Genomic DNA, 13,630 nt, shown 5'->3' on the forward strand with positions numbered 1-13,630 from the left:
GCTGTTTAATTCTTGTTTAATTGTTAGTGTTAGTGTTAGTGTTAGATTTAGTGTTAGAAAAGAAGAAAATTTAGTGTTAGTGTTAGAAAAAAGAATATGTAGAAGAAAAGAAGTGGAAAAAAGATGAAAAAGAAGAAAAGAAAAGAAGTAGAAAAAAGATGAAAAAGAAGAAGAAGAAAAGAAGTAGAAGAAGTAGAAGAAGAAGAATAGAAGAAAAGAAAAGAAGTAAAAGAAGTAGAAAAAAGATGAAAAAAGAAGAAGAAGAAGAAGAAAGGAAAGAAGAAGAAAGGAAAGAAGAAGAAGAAGAAGAAAGGAAAGAAGAAGAAGGATAGAAGAAGAAGAAAGGAAAGAAGAAGAAAAAAGAAGAAGAAGAGAAGGAAAGAAGAAGAAGGATAGAAGGAAACACCCCGACCACTGACCCCGACACCCCAACCCCGACACCACACCCCGACACCTGACCCCGACACCCTGACCCCGACACCCCGACCCCGACACCCTGACCCCGACACCCCGACCCGACACCACACCCCGACACACAGACCACGACACCACGGCCCGACACCCTGACCCCGACACGACACCCTGACCCTGAAACAGCACCCCGACACCGACATGACACCCCGACCCCCTAAACCTCCCGAAAAGGTGCTCTTTGGCCTTCCAGAGGCCGACGGGGTTATATATTTGTGAATTATTAGTTAGGTCATATATTTTTTGATTTTGTTATGAAAAACATCATATATAGTTGTGTTGATCGGGTAGATTTAAATGTGCAGTTGTTTCATCGCAGCGAGGTTTGGTGTTCGACGACCTCGCCGTGCGTTTGACGAGCTCTGCCCCTTCGTTCGTGGGTGAGCACAAATGACATGTCCTTCTCCCCCATTAATTATTTGCACAAATGACATGAAATTTGGTAGCTAGCTATATATGTGTCTTGAATCATCAGTATGCGTAAACAATATGTGTCTCCCGTTCAAAAGCGTCATAGTTATAAATATGCATGCATTTGCATATTTATAACCTTGATTCTTTCGAATTGTCCAACGCTATCCATGGACAGCTCGAGTATGTGTAGATTGGGTTCATTTTCCCATATGCTTTGCTCCGGATCCGACGCATAAATTTTGTCAGTGCCTCCCCTGTTGTTCTCCGGGTACACATCCTCTCTATTTATTGCAGAGACGTGTATCAGGAGAATAGCGGGGAGGTGCTGCCGAAATTTTGCGTCGGATCCGGAGCATAGCTTGGGAAAATGAACCCAATCTACACATACTCGGGTGGGATTAGGACCTATCATTACCTATTAGAGTGTAGGTTGCATGGACGTAATAAAATTGACAAAGTAGATCAACTGATGAATATATACATGGTGAATTATATATATAATTGTTGTGTGTCCAGCAGCTATGAAAGTCAAGATGAGTGATCGTGCGTGGATGTATACCGGTCACACTGGTCAGAACAAATGGAGCGCTGAATGGTTCACAAAAACAAGGGGTTTGTGTAAGCCGCATTTGCAAATGGCCAGAGGAAAACTTGGTGCCCCTGTTTCCGATGTGGCAATTGGGAAAAGAGGACAGAGGCTGAAATGGGTAAACACCTGCAGAAGAATGGTTTTACGCCCGATTATACGGTGTGGACATTTCATGGTGAGTCTGCCCAACGTGACCGAGCTGAGGTGGATCATCGTCGCACCGACGAGCATGGTACCAGGATGGAAAACATGGTGCAAGACTATGATGATGCTCGGGATTCGGACGAGGAGATGGAGGAATCTGCAAAGGCCTTCAATGAAATGTTGGAGTCTTCAAAACGTCCGCTCCACGAGCACACTGAGCTTTGTCAGTTGGATGCCATCTCACAAGTAATGGCTTTGAAGGCTCAGTTCAACCTGGGCAGAGAATGCTATGACGCAATTATGACAGTATTTGGATGCTTTCTACCTAAAGGCCATGTAATGCCTGCAAACCTGTACCAGTCGGACAAAATCCTCCGTGCACTGAAGATGCCCTATGAGAAGATACATGCCTGTGAGAAAGGATGTGCCTTATTTAGGCTTGACTATGCGGACTTGAACTATTGTCCCATTTGCAAGTGTTCCAGGTATATTGTGGTAGACAACGGTATGGGTGAGAAGACACAAACCAAAATCCCTGTTAGTGTTCTTTGGTATATGACAATCGTACCAAGACTTCAACGTCTTTTCATGGTCGAAGAGATGGCCAGACAGATGACATGGCACAAAACAGGCAAAAGAACCGAACTAGATGCATATGGTAATCTGATGATGGTACACACATCGGATGGTGTTGCGTGGAAAAGGTTTGATGAATTACATGCTGACAAAGCGGCAGATCCGAGGCATCCTCGAGTCGGCATCAGCACCAATGAGTTCAGTGTGTTTGGTATGATGGCAGCCCAATACAGTTGTTGTCCCGTATTTGTCTTTCCACTCAATCCCCCCCCCCCCCCGGACAGATTATGCAAAGAAAGAACATTTTCCTGACGTTGATAATTCCAGGGCCCAACTATCCGGGGAAAAATATGAATGTGTACATGCATCCTCTTAAGGACGAATTGCAAGAAGCCTGGGATAATGGGTTCAAGACATACGACGCCTATAGCAAACGAAACTTCATAATGTGTGTCTGGTACATGTACTCGACGCATGACTTGCCGGCGTATGCGCTATTCATTGGCCGGTATGTGCATGGAAGGTTCCCGTGCCCCACATGCAAGGGAGCTCTTCAGTTTTGTTGGCTTCAGGCCGGTCGCAAGTTTTCTTGCTTCGACATGCATAGACAGTTTCTGGATCCTCGCCATAAGTTCAGGAAAGACAAGAAGAACTTCATCAGAGGTAGAGTTGTAAAAAACTCTACACCACCTGCGTTGACAGGCCAACAGACCCTAGATCAGTTAAACGCTCTCGAGCCAGATCCAGAGCGTCCAGGGTACTTCAAGGGGTATAATTTTGCGCACGCCTGGACTCACAAAACATGCTTATGGGATCTGCCTTACTTCAAAGGATAATACTAAGGCTAGAGTCGATCTGGAGGCGCTATGTGATAGGCCGTTACAAAACATGAAAGAACCGAAAGGAAAGCAGAACTGGACGAAGCCAAAGGCATGGATCAATCTTGGAAGGCCAGCTATGAGGGAAATTATCTTGTGGGTGAAAATGCAGTTGATGTTCCCCGATGGGTATGCAGCGAATCTAAAGAGGGGAGCGAGTCTTCATAAATTGAAGATATTTGGTCTCAAGAGTCATGATTGGCACATATGGATTGAGCGGGTAATGTCGGTGATGTTGCGTGGCTTCATCCCTAAGGATGAATGGCTAATACCGGCAGAACTCAGCTATTTCTTCCGTGTTCTTTGTGCGAAAGAACTATCGCCTGGCGTGCTAGAAGAAATGGAAGAGTTGGCGCCAGAGTTGATCTGCAAGTTAGAGAAGATCTTTCCATCGGGCTTCTTTAATCCAATGCAGCATTTGATTTTGCATCTCCCGACCGAGGAAAGATTGGGGGGGGCGTGCAAAATCGTTGGTGCTACCCAACTGAGAGGATGCAGAAGACGCTTCGAGAAAAATGTAAAAATAAACGTAGAATTGAAGCGTCTATGGCTGAGGCATTCATCACTGAGGCGGCAAACTTCGTGACAGCACACTACGAAACCAAAAATCGTCATTTGCATAATCCGAAGCCTCAGTACAATGCTGACGAGCCTAAAAAGGGTGGATCCAACCTCAGCCTATTCAAAGGCAATCTCGCACCAGCCAGTGTTTCAAATCCAGTATTTTTGGATAACGAAGAATGGTGGACCATTTCATTGTATATCTTCAACAACCTGATAGAAGTGCGGCCGTACATCGAGTAAGTTCTCGGTACATTGTTTCGCAACTTCTATTTCCTTGGAACTGCTCTTATTCCTGGATATTTCATACAGTCGATACGTCGCCCTATTCTCGTATGGAGCGGTGATCCAAAAGGATTCCGTCGAAGAGTATGAGCTTCTCGCAAAGCAAGGAGGCTATCCCGGTTTCATCTCTTGGTTCAAACAAATGGTAAATTCTATTAGACAATTTCATTGCATTCGCTAATTTGTGTGTAATGCAACAATCCTTTCATATTAAACTTGTAGGCTAATTCATAGTCTATGGACGCCGAATTGAGACAAGTCGCTAATGGTTTTGACTATAAGGTCCGTTCATTTGACAAATACGACATCAACGGGTATCGTTTTCGTACCTATGGCAAAGAGCTATCTATGGCCGAACGAAAGTCTACAAATTGTGAACTTCTATTCTATGGTGAAAACCCACGGAATGTCGTAGTCTTCAAATGTTATTGGTTTCAGCCGAAGGAGACTAGAAGGACTCATGAACATATAGGGCTAGTTGAAATCAACCAAAGCACCCATTTAGATGTTCCTAATGTCTATATTATTGCTCAACAGGCGACCCAAGTATTCTATCTAACCTGGGCCTGCCAAAATAATACAAATCTGAAAGGTTGGGATGTCCTTTATGAAGTGCTGCCACGTGCTAGACTATCTCCCCCAAAGGAAGAGGATTATGAACCTTACATTAACCCAGACACATATGAAGGAGAATTCTTCCAAGAGACACGTCTTTCCAAAAAGCATTTCAAGAACCGGTATACTTCACCCCAAAACATTGAAGTAGACAGCGACAGTGAATCCCACATCACCCCAGAGGAGGAACAAGAAGAGCCGGAACAAGAAGAGGTTACTGTTGCGGACGACCTCCCAATGCTTGACCGATTACGTAAAGGTGGCCTTCCACATGTTGATGCCACTGAACCCTATGAGCCCGTCATTGATTATAGTGATGATGATGACTATGCATTTATTGATGATACTGATCGAGATTATTAGTAGTGTTAGGTATTCAATTTTTTATGTTGTACTTGATGATGATACACTTAAGTGATATACATATTATTATTCATGTCGGTATTTTTTTTATGTTGTACTAATTTCGTTTACTCTTTGTCATGGCAGGTGTTGAAAGATGGAAGGGGAGCCGACTGAGGCCAAGGACAAACGTGCCCGAATTGAAGGTGTGCCACACCACCAAGGTAGCTCCAGCTTATATCAGTTCGGGCGGAATTGGGTAATGTGGTTTGCTTCATTATTAATGCAATTCATTCATCATGCTAGCTTGAGCCCTTTAATTACTAATTTACTTTGTTTCTCTCTTTTAGGCATGCTACAATAAGACGGATAAGGTGCCAGAGGGGTACGACCTGTATGCCATGGCCCACACTGCCTCTTACAAGCAAGTCAAGGGGAAGGCGAGGAAAGGGGAGGAGTTTAACCCGAGCCAGATCCCCTACAATCCAGAGCAGGTGATGATATCTAGTGGCGGGAGGTCCCGTGGCTCCATAGCCATTGATCCAGAGATTGCTCCTGAGACCACGGTGAGTTTAATTTGAATGGACGTTACTTGCTAGTCTTAACATTTGAGTGTCATCATGCTAATGAAACATTGGAAATGATCTTTGGTGCAGCGTTACTCCACACAAGCATCACACAATCCTTCTCCAGCTACTGGCCTGAGCCAGCCCGCTGCCACACCTCCATGATCAAGGTAAGTTTCTCTAGTTTTTTGCTTAACAAATGCATAAAGACCTAGACTTAGCTTTATTTCATCCAATATGCTTACCTTAATGACCTAGACGTAGCTTCTTTTCCTGCAAAATGACTTAATAAGCTTACTGACCTCCAAAACCAGCCATTTTACCTAAGTTATCTCTAAAACGATCTATACTTAGCTTTGTTTCCTCCAAAATGACCTAAGTTAGTTATAATATGCTTAGTTAACTAGGTTTGCTCAATAATGACATGTACTTACCTTACTTATGTAAAAAACGGCATAATTAGCTTAGTTAGCTCATAAACGATCTATTTTACCTACATTAGCTCTAAAATGATGCATTTTACCTAAGTTAGCTCATAAACGATCCATTTCACCTAAGTTACCTCACAAACGAGGGCATGCTTCTTCTTCTAGTCTTCTTCTTCTAGTCACCTATTCCTAACTTTCTTATTTGTCATTTTGCAGATTTCATTCACTTCTCGGAAGCTAGCTTGCTATGATGGAGTGCTTGTTTTTAATTTCATTCTCTTCTAGTATTCTTCTAGCTTGCTACGATGGAACTTGCTATCTTGATGAAACTTTGCATTGTAATATGTATGTGCAACTTTGCTATCTTGATGGAACTTGCTATGTATGAGTGGATGGAACTATATATGTATGTACAATGAAACTTATGTGCTGTTAAATAGCTCTGTGAAATATATCTATATATGTCATATATATTTGCTATGAAAATTGTTGGATTTAAAAAAAAAGAAAAAAGCGCCAATATGCAAGCTCTTTGCCGTCAGCCACCGACGGCAAAGGTCTCTTTGCCATCAGCAGCGGACGGCAAAGAGGCCATGTGGCAGGCAACTGTGCTTCTTGGGAGGCTGACCTATTTGGTCAGTTTGCCAACAGTGGCTGACGACAAAGAGAAAAAAAACTTTGCCTACAGCGGCGGACGGCAAAGGCCTTCCGATGTTTGTCGTCAGCGGCCGACGGCAAAGGCTTGCCGTTAACCACCTAACGGAGTAACAGCGCAATTATTGCCGTCAGTATTCTTTGCCGTCGGCAGCTGATGGCAAAGGACCCTTTGCTGTCAGCCGCCCAAAGCGGACGGCAATGTAGCTCTTTGCCGTCCCGTACGTTGCCGTCCACTTTTGCCGTCCGCGGCGAACGGCAAAGACCTTTGCCGTCCGCCATCCGTGCCTTTGCCGTCCGCCGTGGCTGATGGAAAAGTAGTTGATTCCTGTAGTGATAGTATGTAGTACGCTTCATGAACCTCGCTTTGTGCATGGTTTAAAGTTTTTGAGGCATGTGTGGCACATCAAAGTTGTGCATTTTATGTATTATATTCAACATATGTTTGTCCCACTTGCAAAGCGATGGTGGTTGTCCTCTCACACCCACTTAAGCGGTTATCAGCGATATCGATGCTTTCCATTTGTGGGCCCGCTTGGTCCATCACTACTTTTTGCTTGACAACAAGAGTGGTTAATTTGACTTCGGAGGGGGTTATTTTTTTGCTTGTAAATATGGTGTGTGTGTCTATATATACACACAAGCATGCATGTGTACGCATGAATCCCTCCCACCGAGTCGAAGTGGCTAGTACAACGACATGTCATGAACTGATCTCGCTCTGTGTGGGGAGAGCATACGATTTTCGATGCACGCGCCACATCAATGTTGTGAAATGGTATTCAAACATGCATGCACGCATCACCTCCATACATATGCATGTAGTGGTTGTCTTCGAACAGTACACTCCCTCGCGTGGTTATCGGCGACAAGCCTATATATTCGTGAGCCCGTGTTGACATCCATGATCACGTTGACCGACAACAAGATAGGTTACCATGGCGGATTCTTCATTTGGTTCATGTTATCGTAGTATAGGTCATGGTGAGATTCAAACCTAATTAAAGTTTGAGCGCATATACTATGCACGCATGAATGCATGAAGCTCCGTCATCGGCTTGAAGTGTGGTCTAACATACATATGCATCATCAACCTAATCCTTACTCAATGTGGCGATTTCTAGTTCGAAATCACGGTGCCACATCAAAGTTGTTCCATTGTGTACTCAACAAGACACCTGATCCATACATATGTTTGGGTCACACGCATGCAGTGGTTGTCTTCGGGGACTAGCTAGCTACTTGCGTGATTATTGGCGAGCTAGCCTATCTGGGGTCGCATGGACGACCATCACTTTGACCAGCAACAAGAGAGAGGTTGTATGACCAAGGTGGATTATTCTTGGTCCGTTTTACGATCAATCTTGGTGAGATGCCTCTCTGGCCCGCCGACTTAAAAGTGTGTGCATGTGGGGGGGGGGCTGCTACTTTGCACTTTGCTAGGTGAACCTCCGTTGGGGGGGCATCAAAGCTTAGGATTCCCTTTGTGCCGACACGAGGGGGGGCTGCTAGCTACTTCGCACTTTGCTAGGCGAACCACGGATTGGGGGCATCCATTCGTAGCTTAGGATTCCCTTCGTGCCGACACAAGGGACGGAGGGGCTACTAGCTTCTTCGCACTTTGCTAGGTGAGGCTCGGTTGGGGGGCATGCATTCATAGCTTAGGACTCCCTTCGTGCCAACACGAGGTGGGGGCTGCTAGCTACTTCGCAGTTTGCTAGGTGAACCACGGTTGGGGGGGCATCCATTCATAGCTTAGGATCCCCTTTGTGCTGACACGAGGGAGGGGGGCTTCTAGCTACTTTGCACTTTGCTAGGTGAGCCTCGGTTGGGGGGGCATGCATTCATAGCTTAGGATTCCCTTCGTGCCGACACGAGGGGGGCAAGCAATATCGTGCGCTTTGTGAGATAGATGCGACATCGAAGTTGCATTTGGTATTTGAAAATCAAACCACCCTTTTCATACATATAAATTTGGTCCACATGCAAGTGTGTTCGTGTTCTAACCCTCTCCCGCGTCATTTTTCGCCAAATTTATGAACATTAGACAAGTCGGATGATGCAACAGACACGGTTCACTCAAACTAACCGTGTGCCACGCCGGTGCCCCTGTCACGCACACATCCGCACAGTAAATTGGGCTCCACGAGGCTCCCCCTCTCAAAAATATCTACCGGTGTCAAGGGTTTTTCTATTTCATAATACACAGTTGTTATCTCCAGACCGTGTGTGATGTTTCTTCTTCCCAATACCACCTGCATCCCTAGAAAATATATGCCCGCCTTGAGGAGGGTTTTTGTGTTTTGTAACACACGGTTGTTATCTCCGGACCGTGTGCGATGTTTCTTGTTCCCAATCGTGCCTGCCCCTAGAAAATATCTGCCCGCCTCAAGGGTTTTTCTGTTTCATAACACACGATTGTTATCTCCGGACCGTGTGCGATGCACCATCATCAAAATTTTCATTAGCCCCGGCATTTCACTCCCGCATTGTAAAATTTTCAGTACCCGCGTCATTTCCTCAAACACACACCCCACCCCACTCCACACACACATACACATACACACACCAAAACCTCCTTGGGCACGCAGACACACACACCCTCCCTCGCTCGAAACCGTAGCAAGGTCCCTGCCGCCGCCGCCGCCGCGAGACCTCTATTGTCAACATCTGCCAGTTTGCCCGTGCAGCTTACCCACCGATCTCCATACCAAGGCCGCCTTGAGTTTCTTAGATGACGCCTGCCAAACGCCCCCTTTACCCTAGATCCCCATCCCCATCCCCCACTCCAGAGCCTCACAGCCTAAGCCCGGCTACACTTCCTGTGCAGCTCGACGAGCGACTGGCCCAAAAGAGGTGTATCACAGTCTCTTCACCCGACGTCGCCGAGGAAGCTGACGACCATTACTGGCGGCAGGAACTCAAGCAGCAGGCTAGAGTATGCGGTCATGTCTCTTCCACCGGCTATGACATCGAGTTCATGGACATCGACGGCCTAAGGCGGGCTATGTCACAGGTTAAGTGGCCCACCCCCAACCCCTCGGGTTCAACCGCCGTCGATCTCATGCATGGCCCCGTCGCTAATCTCCTCTGGCTCACTGTCAACAACTTGCCATCCTACATCATCATCGAGCTCCTTTTGTCATTTCTGAAGAACACGTTCTGCGACACTGGCTTGGGATCCACAGCTTCCAAGTCATACCTCATTGACGGCGACCACGAGGAGGGCACCCTCTCCGACTATTCCAAGGGGAAAGAGCCCATATGCTCTTCCAAGGGGAAAGAGCCCGTCTGCGACATCAGGGAGGGCACCCTACAGCCATGCTCTTCCAAGGGGAAGGAGCCCATCTGTGACAACATGGAGTGCATCCAGGGTCCGTTCTCTTCCCATGGGAAAGAGCCCATCTGTGACAAGTGAGGAAACCCATGATTTGTTTTGACGTGCCTCTTCACAGGGGGACACCCATGATTTCTTTTGTCGAGTCCCTGTTGTAGTGTAGTGAGAATATGTCCAGTTTTAATTGCTATGTCGGGTTGTTTGCAGTATGCCTTGTTTATTTTAGTTGTTCACAATGCGATTCTCTGTATGTGCAATTATTTACTCTGCAGTACATTTTATCAATCCAGTTTTAAACATACCGATAGGAACGCATATATTTGCTTGTTGTTAAGCCTGTTATAGCTAGCATATGCCTCTTTTAAAGTTTTTTGATTGTTCTATTGTTTTTAGTTAGTATATGTCCAGTTTCAAATTCTATCTTTGGTTGTTCGTAGTATGCCTTGTTTATTCCAGTTATTCACAATGTGATGTTCTATATGTGCAATTATGAACTGTGCAGTCCAATTTCATCAGTACTAGTTTGGACAATACCACTATGGCCCTGTTTGTTTCGGATTCTGGGACTAGATTCAGCTTTGCCAGTGAAGCCGAATCTGGAATCCGAAACAAACAGCTATTTGGAATTAGCTTTGCCAATGAGGCTAAATCTAGATTCGTGTCATTTTTAGTGCAATTTCTTGAAGCGCCTCAAAGTGTACTTCAGTGGTGAAGCTGATTCGCAGAAACAACTTCGCCACTAAAGTGAATCCATAGGTGATAAAAATCCAAGCGAAGCTGAAACAAACAGGGCAAGAATGACTATATTGGGTTGTTGCATCTTGTAGTTAAACATGCCTTTCCATTTTTATTTAACAATAACCAGTGTACTTGGACTGGCACAATACCAGTTTGAATGACTATGTTTGCTTGTTGTTAAATGTTAGGCATGTTGCAGTTAACACACCTTTTCACTTGTTTTGATTTACTAGTGTGCTTAAACCTGCGCACTGAAGCTATCTTTTGGAGATTATTTTGGCTGCCATGGATAATTTTGGTTGATGTTTAGCCTATTGTGCTTAACATGCTTCTCGATGTCCCTACACAGGACAATTTTGAGAATGACTATTGTTTTCCATCGAGGTTAGTTTCATCCCATGGCTTATGTATGCTCACTCTTCAGGATATCGGTAGCTGGTACCATATAGGCTGGGGGCTGATAAGGGACTAATCGGTGAATCAGACTTTAGCCTGAATATATCTTCAACCCATTTATCATTAGGTTAACTAGGGCCATATGTAATATATCTGAGGCTACATAGCAACATGCACTACACTTAATGTCTACATATGCAATCCTAGGCTACATAGCAACAAGCAAGAGTGTTACCTTAATGTTCTGATGATGTCTAGATACACGTAGAAGAGCAGCAGCAACAACAACCACACAACCCTGGTTGGATACTAAACTTAGCTTAGAGTTTAGAGTTAGTTTCTAGCTCATGACTAACCCTAAACTAACTCCATCCAAAGAGTTGTTTGGATGACAGGATTAGATACTTAGATTGACAATAAATGCACAAGGAGAACTAGCTCCAATTAGCACCTCTTGGGTTGGATAGATTTTTTGGGTGGGTTATAGATGCAACTAGCTCAAACTAGCCCTCATGTTTAGGTATACTTTAGGGCTATTTGAGCCCGAACTAGCTCAAACTAACTCTAACCCATGGATACAACAACAGTTAATCAGCCGATAATTTGTAAGAATGCAATAAACCCCTTCCGGCCCATAATATAAGATGTTAATTCATCTAATATGTGAGTATATTGCATGTTATAAGATAATATAAAAGAGTGTTGTACTCCATCATTGTGCAATTGGTGCTTATCTTCTAATATTAACTTGGTGCTTTTAGGTACATATGTCATTGGTAAATATCCACGCTTCGACCCTTTCTGCGTATGGGGAAATGAGATATCGATGAACCAGCATCAAGTGAGGAAGATGATAAATATTGTTAGTAAAATGGGTCAAAAGATGACAATTAAACTATTTGTTTACACTTTATCTGATACAATAGCGAACTGAAGGATGGTAAGTAAGAACTCAGCAGCCTTCTTTTTACTGCCCATAATGAGTTGTGTTAGATGACAATGTCTGGATATTTTTTTCCTTTACAGTGGTTCCCAAAGCAGTTTACTAAAGATTACCTCTCAAACTACATGATTTGTGGGCATGCAAAGGTAAAAGTATTTCTACCAGAACACGATGATTGTCTAGATGTTTCTATGAAGACCGTGAAGGGTGGGCGGTCGGCCATCATAAGGGGTTGGACTAGAGTCGTGCATGCCTTCTGCATGGAGGAGGGCACAATATGGGCATTCCGCTTCACCTTGTTCAACAACCAGAATGTATTTCGCCTCTTTCTTTACCGTCTTTAATAGTACAAGTATACAACTGTGGTTCATCATTCTTTATTTGGTTCTTATGTAATTCTTGATGTGTACCTATGAATCGAATAATTCATTGGTTGTCTAAACTTGATGGATATGAATAAAGCTATAGCATACATTAAATTTCAATTTCAATTTCAATTTGATATAGTAGCAATTAAATTATGGTGAAATTACGCTCTCCAGGTTGTTCCGGCACACATGGTTGGTAAAATACAAACGTTTGCGATATACACCATAATCCGAGATGGTTCACAGAGAGGAAACGTGTGCAAGCGTGCACACAGTTGCCGTTTCCAAAGCGTGTGCGATGTCAGACAATATCCCAAACGGTGCTGGCAAAGTAACCATTTGCGATAATTTCCTTATCGTACACGATTCGCAACCATGAATTGTTTCTGATTAAGTATGCATCATAAACGTTGCACCACAGAATATTGTGTGCGATAGTTGCCTTATCATACACGATTCGCAACCATGAACTATTTTTGATGAAGTATGCATCATAAATGTTGCACCACATAATAGCGTGTGCGATAGTTGTCATGTATGATGATGTTACGACGGTCCGATGTTTCATAATCCTATCCAACACTCGTACGACGATTAGCTAATCTTCTTAATTAGTTATCACATACGGTTTGTTAAAAGCGAATGTGTGTGATTGTATGCTTATCATACACGTTCTATAATAGTGAACCATTTATGATGGGCCGCACATCGTAAACGTAGCACCACATAATACCGACTGCGATGGCAATGCAACCACAAATGAAAAAGAGCACTTTAGGGTCCCTATCCCCGACGGTTTCTGAGTCGTGTGGGAAGGACCCCCTAATCGCCCACACTCACTAGGTGACGGTTCCAAATGCCGTCACGGAAAGGAGTTAAAAACCATTTGTATGGCACCGACGCGTACCAGTGGTTATGCATGATAAATACTTTGTGTGATAAAGATAGAGCATGACAAGTTTATATGATTTTGTAGGGATAACTATCTTTAGCCATGATATTTTGAGAAGACGTGATTGCTTTATTAGTATGCTTGAAGTATTATTGTTTTTATGTCAATATTAAACTTTTTTTTTAAATCTTATGGATCTTAACATCCATGCCACAAAAAAATTACATTGATAAATATGTTAGGTAGCATTCCACATCAAAAATTAAGTTTTTATCATTTACCTACCCAAGGACGAGCAGGAATTAAGCTTGGGGATGCTTGATACGTCTCCAAGGTATCTTTAATTTTTGATTGTTCCATGCAATTATATTATCTATCTTGGATGTTTTATATGCATTTATATGCTATTTTATATCATTTTTTGGGACTAACC

The sequence above is a fragment of the Triticum aestivum genome, chromosome 4B, assembly GCF_018294505.1.
Source record: "Triticum aestivum cultivar Chinese Spring chromosome 4B, IWGSC CS RefSeq v2.1, whole genome shotgun sequence".
Taxonomy (NCBI): domain Eukaryota; kingdom Viridiplantae; phylum Streptophyta; class Magnoliopsida; order Poales; family Poaceae; genus Triticum; species Triticum aestivum.